We start from the raw sequence: 12,367 nt of genomic DNA, 5'->3' as shown, positions 1-12,367 counted from the left end.
TATGTGTCTGGCTCAGTGATTTGCTGCCTTTTCACTTTTGGCACAACATTTCTGTTTTTTCCAATTGACTGGTTAGTTACCCTACGTGTTGATACTTGCAGTAGACTGACTCTAAAATACATGAGGTCTGTTTTGTCCTGTATATATAACCACACTAAAGCTTTTTCCAGTCTTCATGCAAAATAGCATCCATGAGATGTTTGATGGGATGGGAAGACAAAAAGGTTAGTAGTGGCTTCTATATACAAGAGAACAGCCTAGTTAACATTTTCTGTATCAATTTTACATCCAACTGTTCTTTTATTTCCAAAAGCATTAGCTGAAATAAAAGCCTCAAAGCTTCTGCGATACACTGAACTGATCACCCTGTGCTACAGCAGGAGTGACTTAGGTGGAGGTTCGTGCGTGTAACCTGGGGCGATGCTGGTACCTCTCTCCGTTGTAACTTCTCCTTCTTTTGGCATTAGCAATTGCGCTGCCGTTACTTGCTCTAACAGCCCTGTGCACAACAGTGCCCGTGCTGCATTTGGGATGCTGCGGTTTCAAAGCACTCTTCTGCCCTTTTTCCTTTTCTCCTCTTTTTTTCTGTGCCAGCTGTGGGCCACAAATGTGATTCATCAGTTACTATGCTTTTAAGATTTAACTAAGTTGTAGAAAGTCTTCCAACTATCAAAATTCGGATCGTGCTGCTCTGCTGTATTTGCCTCTTCAGGCCGCGCGGCTCCCGTGAAGCCCAGGCTCCCGGATTCGGCCCGAACCGCTGCTCTCCTGCCCCGTGTCAGCACCAACGCACCACGGCTCCAGCGCGAGCCAGCGCTTTTTCAGTGCTGTATCTACTTTGTGTAGGTACGAATGACCTGGAAAGGAGAAAAGCAATTAGGACCAAGGCCTCTGATGTAAAAATCCCGAGCATGTAACCACCAAAGTCACAAGCATATAGAAATATACGGTCACTGCGTTACACGGCTTCAACTAGCAAGCTGACAGTGCCAAAGGAGAATTTTCTCATTAGGATTTAGCAGAAAGCAGAAAGCTGCAATTATTTTAGGAGGGGTTTAGTACTTACATGCCCAGCTCTAAGTGCTAGGTCTGATACGAGTAGTATCTCGGAGCAGATTTCCAATCAGCAACAGCTTGGAGACAGAAATCTGAGATGAATCCATAGCTCTCATTCTCTCTCTCTCTCTTTTTTTTTAATATTTATGTCTTAATCATTCTGAGCTGAGAGACCGTCATTTTTCTTCCTTGTCTTGAATGCTTTTTTATGGTATTGGGTTTTTTTTTCCTCCTCTGTTTTTCATACTGTGATTAATTTAAATAATTTATTTTTAAGATGCTGGGTTTCAGAATTTTTCTGTTATGACCGGAAAGATAATTGTCCTAAAAATTATTTGAAAGGAAACTTTTCCTTCACATTTGATGGGGTGACATAGGTGTCTTTCCAAAGCATGCTTATTCTGATTTTTGAGACAGACACGTTCTGGATGAACTTCTCTTGGTAAGCCAAATGCTTATTTTTTTTTATAATTCTTACAGCACGAGAATGGCTCTAATTGCACAACGATAGTGAAAAAAATGTGTTTAGGCCTGTCCCATAACGTTCGGGTACCCTGAGAGCCGGGAGCCTCGTTCAGCCCGACCCGCTGACGGCCCCGGGCGAGGGAGCCAGGCTCCGCCGGGGATGCGGCAGGGCAGCCTGGGGCCCCGGGGAGCCCTCGCGGGCGCGGGAGCAGGCTCCTGCCTGGCAGACGCGGGCTTCGATGGCGCTCTCCCTGCTCAGATGGATCCCTCACTCATTCTGGGTGCTGCGAACCAGTCTCAGGGACTGGAAATAGGGAGCGCATTTTTAACTCCGAGTGCAGCTGCTTCATATTTTTTAATTTCTTTTTTCAAGTGAGAAGAAAATAAAATTTATACTTCTGTAATTATGCAAGACAGTTCATTTGCGTGTTGCTAAGTTTGTGTTTCACATTTGTATGAAATTTCATATTTCAGCAGGCAGGTACTGTCAGTAAATCCACTGTAACCCTGTTGTTCAGAAATGCACTAATCCATTCATCTCCATGTTGTCTTACATTATTGCTGAATTAAAAAAACCGTGAGCATTGATGTAAGTCTAGAAAATAATTATGTATGTATCAAATATTTATTGTTTGTTCATAACAAAGGGAAAGCTGCAATGATGAGAGAGATAAGCTCTACAATGTAACAAAAATTATATATAAAATTTTATAGCACTAATCAAGAACTCGAAGTATTGAGTTCCACAACACCTTTAAATTTTAAGAGAGACCCACATTGCAAAATCCCTTGAGCAAATCTTAAATAATACATTATAGAGATATAAATTTCATTCTTGCTTCTCCCCAAAAAAGGAAGACTGTGTGTTGTGAAGACCAACCTGTGTTGCAAACAGACTCCAACAAGGATGCTTGCAAAATCAAGCCAACCAAACAAAAACCCATTTATGATTCAGCTATAGACTTGTCTTTATTGTACTTATAAAATATACATAGCCTTTTATTGAATTGCCTGCTGTCGAAATCTGCAAGAATTTTATTGCTTTTTACTGTCCTGGAGAGGAATAAAGCAGCAGCCTCTGTGTAATTTCATAAGAAGCAAGGACAGTAAATCTAATTTTGCTGGATATGGGATCGAAGATAAAAAATCGTGCAGTGACCAAAAATCAGAAGTTTTGGAAGACCCAGTATCAGTATGTCTTCTCCTCATTTATATTTTTAAAGCATTTTTTTGGATATTTATGTCTGAACACATTTCACATTACAGTGCGCCGTATGAGCTATTTTAAGCTTTGTGTTTATATATTTTCCTCCACGAGTGCATCAGCCTGTTCCAGTATTGAATCAGGGTTCGCGCGTGTTCCCTTTTACAGCAGCACGGCTGCTCTTGCGCTGCGAGGTGGGATGTGGCTGGCTCTGCCCTCTGGGGAGGGCAAGCGGGACGTGGCCGTTTCTCCGCCCGTTGCTTCCCTTCCTCCGAATCCAACGAGGGGTCAAAGCACGAAGCCCCCAGCTCTCGCCGGGGGAGCCACGGGCCTGGAACCTGAAAAGCAGAATGCAATTTTAAGGTAAAATTTCAGAGCTCAGCAGCTTTTCAGCGAGGTGTCCCGGATGCTGCTGTCAGCTGAGGCCCAAAGCGCGGGAACCCACCGGCCCTTCCCAGATTCCCCCCCTGTTCCTGGGGAAAGCTGCACCGATGCCTGTGACAAGCTGCTCGCCATGTCCCGTCACGAGTGGACTAAAGCTGAGAAAAGTCACTGACCTCCCACCCCCAAATACAATAATCCCGTGGGAAGTTTCGAATATAAAAGGAGGAAATTTGAAGATGGCCCAAACCCGTCAAGGAAATAGAAGTTGAAGAAGGCACCATGCCACACAGATGGCGGGGAAATAGAAGATATCCTTAGCACAGGACATATGCGTAAGAGGCTTTCGGTTGCTGTCTTGTGGGAAACACTGCAGTAGCTCTTCCTCGGTCACAGGGAAGCGTGCAACGGCGTTGGAGCAAGATTTTTCTTGTACAATTAACTGAAAAGCCCTTCAGTCATAATAAGACCTGATCGTGACTCATCAACTTGTTGCTATCTAGAGTGCTGAAAATCTTGGTTCCTCTTTTTATCCAAACTATGTTTTGTAGAGGCCATTGAAGCTTAAACTTTGTAGAGGAGAAAAATCATAACGTGTTTATGTGGCAGAAAGATGCTACTCAGTATGATAAGCAGGAGCCATGCAAATAGAAATGTTTGTAATCAGAAATGTGAAAAAAACAATCAAATTAATTTAACCAGGGAAACAGAATGTAAAGGTACCACCAAGTCAGCATCTATCAAATAAAAATAAAAGTTCATTCTAATCCCTTGGTTAACATGGGATAGAAACAAGGAATGATGTTAAGCAAATAGTAAATGTGTTTTTTTTATTACTTTATAGCCCACAGAATTATATTCTTCTTTACTACTAAAATAAAAAGCATTTGCAGTGTATTAACTTGCTAATCTCTATCATAAACTTGCTTTGGCCCTTTATCCCATATTGCTCCATGGAAGTACCCATTCTGCGTGGAGCTGTGCATGCACGTCACGTGCGTGAGGTTCCGTAATCTCCATGTCTGCTGCTATCCTGCTACTTTTTTGAGTAAACTGACAAAAATATTTCCCAGTTATTCACAGAAAAATATTTTTAAGCTGCTGTGCGTGTTTCCAATCGTTCATGATTTGCCATTAACAAAGTCACGGTCTGCTAGTCCGAACGAACCCACCGGTGCTCCCGCCAGGACCGGCTGGGCCGCTGGAGCAGCGCGGGGAGCTACGGGGCTGTGCCAGCGCGACGACGGCGCTGCGGGCGTGTGCTGGGGCCTCCTCTCCACGGCGGCACCGCTCGTGTTTCCGTTGCAGCTGCCAGGACAGAGGGGACCAGCTCCAGTGCAGCCCTGCAGCGGGGAGGAGCGTGGGGCTCACGTGAGGGGGCCACGACCCAGAGCCCAGCGAGGGTGCTGGGTTTGGCTTGGCAGCCGTGTTCAGCCCTCTGGGAGGCATTCCAGTCCCTGGGGGGAAATCTGGTGTTTTGGGATGGGATCCAGGGGAACCGTGGCCTCGTGGGGGGCTAGAGCCGGGGCGGGGGCCGGTTCCTGCAGGGGCCGGGTCGTGCATGCACTTGTGGGACGCAGCGGAGGGGCGGGCGTGAAGGGGACGGTGCATGCACTTGTGGGACGCAGCGGAGGGGCGAGCGTGAAGGGGACGGTGCATGCACTTGTGGGACGCAGCGGAGGGGCGAGCGTGAAGGGGACGGTGCATGCACTTGTGGGACGCAGCGGAGGGGCGAGCGTGAAGGGGACGGTGCATGCACTTGTGGGACGCAGCGGAGGGGCGAGCGTGAAGGGGACGGTGCATGCACTTGTGGGACGCAGCGGAGGGGCGGGCGTGAAGGGGACGGTGCATGCACTTGTGGGACGCAGCGGAGGGGCGGGCGTGAAGGGGACGGTGCATGCACTTGTGGGACGCAGCGGAGGGGCGAGCGTGAAGGGGACGGTGCATGCACTTGTGGGACACAGCGGAGGGGCGAGCGTGAAGGGGACGGTGCATGCACTTGTGGGACGCAGCGGAGGGGCGGGCGTGAAGGGGACGGTGCATGCACTTGTGGGACGCAGCGGAGGGGCGAGCGTGAAGGGGACGGTGCATGCACTTGTGGGACGCAGCGGAGGGGCGAGCGTGAAGGGGACGGTGCATGCACTTGTGGGACGCAGCGGAGGGGCGGGCGTGAAGGGGACGGTGCATGCACTTGTGGGACGCAGCGGAGGGGCGGGCGTGAAGGGGACGGTGCATGCACTTGTGGGACGCAGCGGAGGGGCGAGCGTGAAGGGGACGGTGCATGCACTTGTGGGACGGAGCGGAGGGGCGAGCGTGAAGGGGACGGTGCATGCACTTGGACGCAGCGGAGGGGCGAGCGTGAAGGGGACGGTGCATGCACTTGTGGGACGCAGCGGAGGGGCTCCTGTAGGAGAAAGTTGAAGTGCTTTTGGGCTACAGAAAAATTTAAAAGTAATGTACACATTCTGATATTTGCTACGATTTGCTTGCTTTTTTTCCTTGGGAAAATACACTGTTTTTTACACTCATGTAAAATAGTTATTTTGTGAAAAAACAAAGAAAACCAACCAATTTTGGCAACAAAGGTAACAATATTTTCATGTGAACGTAGTGAGTTTTATCCTAGGGAGGAACCTGCAGAAAGTTCCTAGGGGAAACAGTTGTTTTTCATTTGAGTAAATAGAAAAATTTTTCCCTAGGGTGAATTTGAATATCCTCACAAATCCTGTAAAAAGAGCTTAGCGTCTGTATGGGAAAATCCATTAAAAAAAAAATCTATAGAGCAGAAAAACATTTTAGCTCAGCTTTAATACAGCAGTCAGAAGGAAGCACGCGCCTGTGCTGCCGGCACAGCGTTGCCGGCAAAGGCTCCACGGCCCCGCGCTGCCGCGGGTGCTGGCCGGGCGACCCGTGGTGCGGAGCCGTGGGCTGCGTCCCCGGCCCGGCTGCACCGCAGGGCTCTGTCCCCGGGCCGGGGCGCCTGGAAATGCCTTCCTAGGTGTGGTTGCCGGTGCAGCGATTTTGTGGGAAGAAGAAAATTCTTTGTTGATCTCAGAAAATGTATCTTATTTGCAGACATTTATTCTTCATTAAAAAACGTTTACTTTCTGCCTGAATTTTTTTCTTTTGTCTTTTTTGAGGTGCATAGACACTGACGAGAGGATGCTTGTCTGGGGGCACCGTGGCCAAGAGGAGTGTTCAGCAATGGTTTGGCATTGCAGACAGTCTCCTAGCAGCAGCCAGACACAGGCTGAAGCCAAAGGCCTGCAAGTAAATATGTATTTCCAGGTAAACCGACACCAGGCTCCTGCAAGAGTAGTCTGATATCAGATGCTGACTCTTTGAAGCTTTTCGATACGGGATATCTGCAAAAATTCAGTTCATTCTTTCTTGTGAAAGAAATCTTATTTTTAAGTGTTTTACTGCCTAAACTTTGAGATAGAGCGTGAGACAGCAGCGTGGTATTAATGCTGACGCCGTCGCCTCCCTCTCAGCGACCTTGCGGAGGAAGGAGCTCGAGGGGAACGCCCAAGTCCGGCGGCCGGGCGGCAGAGCGGGGCTAACGTCGCCTCGGACCCGCAGCCCGGGAGCTGCCGCGCCGGGGGCCCCAGAGCCGGCGCGGTGCCAGCCGCCGAGGCAGGACACGGTCAGTCCGGCGGCCGTCAGCCGAGGGCAAAGCTCCGCTCAGCTGGGCGAGCGCTGGGACCACGTCGCTCCAGAGCACGTTTCTTTTAGGATGCGAAGCAGCGCCTGTGCAACCCGAGCTCGCCGCGTGCCCTGGCAGGGGCGCAGGACCCGGACGCGGCGCGGGGGCACGCGGGCGCGCGGAGGCCGCCGAGCCCCACGCAGGGCGCGGGCGCTGCCCCGGCTCCGCTGATTAACGCCGTAGATCACTCTCCCCGCCCGGGAATCAATGACAGCGGTTAAAGGTCTGTCCAACTGCTGGTTTTCCCGTAATGAGTTTATAACAAAGCTGCCACCAAATAGTTTAGTGTCGTGTGTTTTCTCTTTTATTGATTTCAATAAAAAGGCTAATTTGGAGATATGCTGGATTGTCATTTCTGGGTGGAGAGTAGTTAATATAATGAACGGCATCACTGCAGCACGGTGGAGACATTAAACCTGCCCCGCTCCTGGAAAACAGATCAAGCTTAGCAGACAAAGGAGAGCGTTTCCAGCGCGCCCGAAACGCCGGGCGAGGTGCGGCGGTGCCGGGAGGCGTGCGAGCAGCCGAGGCTGAAGCACAGCCCCGTCGGTCTGACTGCACCTTGCCCTGGGCGCAGGGAAAGCCGTGTATTCCTCAGACCTTGCCTGTACGCACAGACATGTAGCCGTGTTCTGCACGTATGCATTGCCGTGTTCTGCACGTATGCATTGCCGTGTTACGCGCATACGCCTTGCTGTGTGCTGCACACGGGCACTGCTGCACCGTGTTCCCAGCGGGAAAGCAGCCCCGTCGCTCCGGGGCACGCGGCAAGGCAGGCTGCTGCAGCGTGGCGTGGGCCGCGCCAGCGCAGGAGTTACCCTTCCGCAGCACTGCTGGCTGGGGCGAAGCGGGACGAGGGCCGCGGGGCCGCGGGAGGGACCGGGTGGAGGCTGGGCGAGGGCGTCCGCCGCCAGCCGCCTAATCCCCGCCCGGGAGCCCCTGGAGCGCGGCGGGCGGCTCCTCGCCCCTGCCTGCTGCCGGCCTTCGCAGGGATTAGTGCTTCCTGGGCTCACATTTCCTCCGGTTCAGATCCCAATCTCTTCACTGTGAGTCTTAGGATTATACATTCTTTTCCCTTTCACAGCGCTTAAGAGAAGGCTGCCAGAGCAGAAGTCGATGCAAGAATCGCCATAGGAGTTTAAGAACACAGACCTTGCCCAGAGTTAAAAAAAAAAAAAGGAAAAAAAAAGTGGTGTCAGACGTGGTGCTCTATGTCCCTGCGCTGTTTGGGACGGTGTCCTTAGCTTCTTAAAGGATTCTGGCCTTGGAAATATTAGCCTAAGCGGTTCTGAGTAACATTTCGGGAAAGTATTATATTGGCTTTAGCTACTGTAAGTCCAGCATTAGTAACAAAACTCCAGTTAAATACCTGATGAAAACAAAGGCATTCTTGAAAGATTGGATCTGTTTTAAAACAACATACACTTTGGCTTGTTAAAGGTTCCCTTATTTCAAAAGGAAAGGATTAAACAGAAATCTAATTTAAAGAGGTTTTTTTTTAAACAATACAAACCGAACATAGTTTGACAATGAGGAGCGCTGTTTCTCCGTGATCTCATGCGATGCCGAGCGGCACCGCGGCCGCGGGGGCCACGGTGGGGAGCGCCGAGCCGCGGGAGAGGCGCGGGGGGGTCACGGCCCCGGGCTCGCCGCAGCCGGTGCAGGGGCTCAGCGATGCCCGCGATAGCTGCTCTGAAAACAGCGTGTGTGATTCGTGCGTGCAAGTACGTGAGTGCATTCGCGTGCGTGCAAGGAGGGGTCAGGCACCGACGCCTGCCTCCCCCTTCCTCATCCTCACGTTCCCGCGCCGGTGAGCACAGGCACGCAGGTGCAGCCCCGCTCGCGCCGTCTCGGGTTTTCATCTCTGCTTATAAATGGAATTGGTCAAATCACTGTGGTTTAAGATAGAAAAACACAACAAAAGCTGCCCAGCTGAAAGACTTTTGGCACAATATGAAGAAGAAAATAGATGCTGGCTCCTCTTTCAAATGAGTGCTGTGCTCTGCAGAGCAAAGATCAAGCCAAAGTTCACGTTATCAGCTCGTGTACCTCACCTGGGGCTCCGTTATTGATAGGTCTGTCATCCCCCCTAATATTGGAGGGGTAATAGCAGCCGATGATTAGGCCACTCTTGAGCTATTAACTGCATTTCTTATCCCCGCCGTAAGAGCTGCTCAGTCAGCTGGGAGACAAAGGCCGCCTTCAGCGCAGGGGGGCCCGTGCCGCGGGCCGCATCCCGCACCTGAAAGGCGCAACTGTCAGGCGTAGGGGAGCGCGCGGCCCGCGAGGGGCCGAAGTCAAAGGTCACCCCGCCGCCCTATCGCCGCTGAGCGGGTCCTGGCTGCCGCGCGCGCTGACAGAAGCTTGCAGGGAGATTACAGAAAATTGCCTGTTTTGTCAACATTTTCTCGGGAGGTTTAGGAAAAAAAAGGACTCTAGTTTCAGGGAGTTAAAGGGGCTCAGTCAGCCTAGAAGTGACTGACAAACACTCTATTATTCATCTATGTAAAAAAGTGATATTTTATAGCATTTCTTTGAGTGATTGTTAAGTGACTGCATAGTGACATTGACATGCAAGATAATCTTAGTAATATTTCCCGTTCGTGTTTGGAGGCAGACTCGCACATTTGTCAGCATTGACAACAGATACTCAAAGGCAGTGGTGATGAAGAGCCGGCTCCCAGTACAAAGCCGAAGCACTGGGAGGGAGCTGCACCCTCATACCCCAGCATGGAGGGGACCGGTCATGGGTTGTGCTGTGGCGCAGAGAACAGGCACACACCCTCCTTAACCAATCCTTTCAGTTTGGGAACAACTACAGATATGACCAACATGATTTCTGCCACATCGCAGCTGGAAAATAGCTCTTCTTTTAATTATTTAACAGAAACTTAACAGAAATCTTGTGTAAAGAAGGGCTTTAAACTAGGAATGACGAGGAGGGAGAGAATGGCCAACAACCAAGTGGTGGATGGGGCTCTCAAGCAAAGGGCCTGGGGTGATGTGAGCAGAAGGGACCTCTTAATCAACAAAACAGAGCTGATGTGGAATCACCCGAGCGTGTGCAGGTGAATAAGGACGTGCCTGTGGGACCCCGTTGTGGGGAAAGCTCTCATACCCCTCCTGGGAAATCCGCACCCTGGGAGCCTCTCTGAAGCACCCGTGCACTAACGCGCACAGCCTGGAGAACAAACTCCAGACTACGCGCTGCAGACCTGTGTGCAGCTGCGTGGCTACGACCTCGCTGGGATCACGGCATCGTGGTGGGATAGCTGGTGCCCCTGGAGCGCTGCGACGGACGGGCCGGGAAGGCGAGGAGAGGGAGCTGCCCTTTGTGGGAGAGAGCAGCAGGAACGCGTGGAGCCCTGCCAAGGGAAGGGAGAAGAGCCAGCCGGGAGCTCCTGGGTCGGGATTAGCATTTTACATACTGTTAATTTCAAAAATAGCTTCTACAGATAATGCTTCTCTCTTGTTGCCAGTTTTGCCAGGTAGATGGGCAGATGAATAGAGGAATTTGATAAAATGCTGGGAGAAATTGTATAAATGTCTTTGTCTCCATTGGTTAGTTATTGTCTACACATTACAGGGACTCTTATTATTCAAACCGTGTCTGTATTAATACATAGGATACACAGAGAAATTTTAGGGGCCAATCTATAACCAGCCTGATAGCTGACTTTATCCTTTGGGGAATGAGTTGGGACTTGGTTTGTGCGTGCAAAATCCAGGTGGGAAAGTGCAATGTCAAGCTACACCTGGAGCAGTCTATTTCTTCAACTAATTTCCATAGCACTTGTCTTGATAAATGGGGCTGTGCTTAGAGATCAAACTGTATTCAAAAATGACACAGGAATTTCTGTTGCACTTTGTGGGGTGTGTGTGTGTGTGTGTGTGTGCGTGTGTTTACAAAGCTGCTGTCAGAGAACTACTGTTTGCCATTTGTTCCTTTAAATGGGTAGTTCAGAAATGGCTGAAATAATGGGAGGGAAATAAGTGGAAGAAGATGTTTTAGTGCAGTGTTTATGACTGAGCTCTGAGAAGCAGCACATTGACCCTCTCAAGCTGCTTTGTTTGGAGGTTGCGATGCATCTCCCAGAAGGTGCATGCACTTTTGGAGATGCCAAGCCCCTCAGGACTCAACACAACCAAACATAAGGGCCAGAGTTTTCTGGTGAGGCAGAGAGAGTTGTGCAACATGAATGCTACTGAAAGCTTCATCTGCTAGATCTGCCTGTGCTTCCTAAATCTATTTGCAAGTGTGACTGATGCAAGGAGTTCGTTACTTTTTAAGCGGCACACGGAGCTCATTTCAAATATTCAAATATCACTTTTGCACTGTGGCTTGCTAGAGCTGAAGAGCTAAGTCTGTTTTGGGGTCTGGGAAGTACAAAGTCAGTGCTGGTCGTAGCATGTGTGAATGTGTTTGAATGTTGTACGAGGTTACATTAATACATGAATGGCATTGATTTAGAGCAATCGCAGATGAGCTGTAGGACCAGAGTCGTTCCCATGGGCAGCAGCAAATGTGGGAACAACATGGCAAGTGCTGGAGCCAGGAGCAAGGTGCTGGGACCACGCAAGGGCAGTGGAAAGTGAAGTCCTCGGTGACTGAGGTGGAGAGTTAGACAAAACTACAAAGCTACCGGCTGGACTTGCATGCAGTTTCTGATTGTGCTTCTTCATTGGAGAGCTTAAAACACTGTGCTTGGGTTAACTAAGAAAAGTTGTCTTATCTAGAAAATTCTACCTCATGTCACAGTGAATTCCTGCTGGTGCGTCGCTCCCAAATTGCAGGTTGTGGTTAATTCTAGGAAAAGATAGTTTTTCCTTAGTCTGACAGAACTGGTTCTTTGGCCCTTTTTCTTAGGTACCTCTGAAGTTGCTTGTTTCAGCTGGGAGAAGAAACAGAACACATGTAACAGGAGTAAAAAATTGTGTTGATCTGACCAGGACAGCAGATGCTGGGAAGTATTTATTGCTGTTTCCAAATGTTTACGCAGCCTTCCAGAGGCTGGTACATGGCAAAGTGTTGGGGAGAGACAGATTTTTTGACAGTTATATTACAAACCGGACCCACAGCTTTGGGGTCTGTGATGCTACTGTGGCTGGTTTTACCCCTTGTGTGCAAAGGAGAGAGGGGAAACCGTGTTTGCATTGGTATTTCCACTTGGGGCCACTACTTTGGTTCTGTTGTGATTTGTGATTGCTCTAGTGGAGTTCAAATCGTTCACATGCACATTCATATTGAGCATATTGCTTGAAAAACATACAGCTTTCCAATCTCTTCAAAAATGGGGAATTTGTTAGAAGAATACTGTATATTTAAGCACCGCATTCAAAGGGAACTGCTATTACGACTCATTTATAACAGTGGTGATGTGTATATGACAAGATGTCAAGAATATGCTCAGAAATGTGATACTCTGTACATGAAATCTCCTGGTTCGTTTAGTTCAGCAGCTCCGCAGCTCACCCCGCGACCTCCGCAGGAACATTCCTGGCTCTTTCGGAGCACCAGATGTCAGCTCGTTAGTTAACCATTTTGCTTCTCCATG

General features: G+C 49.7%; 1 long non-coding RNA gene across 1 annotated transcript; it reads left to right on the top strand.

Annotated features, from left to right (window-relative positions):
* Positions 1-1,164: 1,164 nt before the first annotated feature.
* Positions 1,165-7,147, top strand: LOC112990455 (uncharacterized). The gene is made up of 2 exons (XR_010392457.1): positions 1,165-1,498; positions 6,247-7,147. It is a non-coding gene; the product is annotated as an uncharacterized LOC112990455 (long non-coding RNA).
* Positions 7,148-12,367: the final 5,220 nt, after the last annotated feature.

The sequence above is a fragment of the Dromaius novaehollandiae genome, chromosome 20 (genome assembly GCF_036370855.1).
Source record: "Dromaius novaehollandiae isolate bDroNov1 chromosome 20, bDroNov1.hap1, whole genome shotgun sequence".
Lineage (NCBI taxonomy): Eukaryota > Metazoa > Chordata > Aves > Casuariiformes > Dromaiidae > Dromaius > Dromaius novaehollandiae.
Note: the sequence above shows the minus strand (reverse complement) of the source record. Positions and strands in the feature narration are given on the sequence as shown.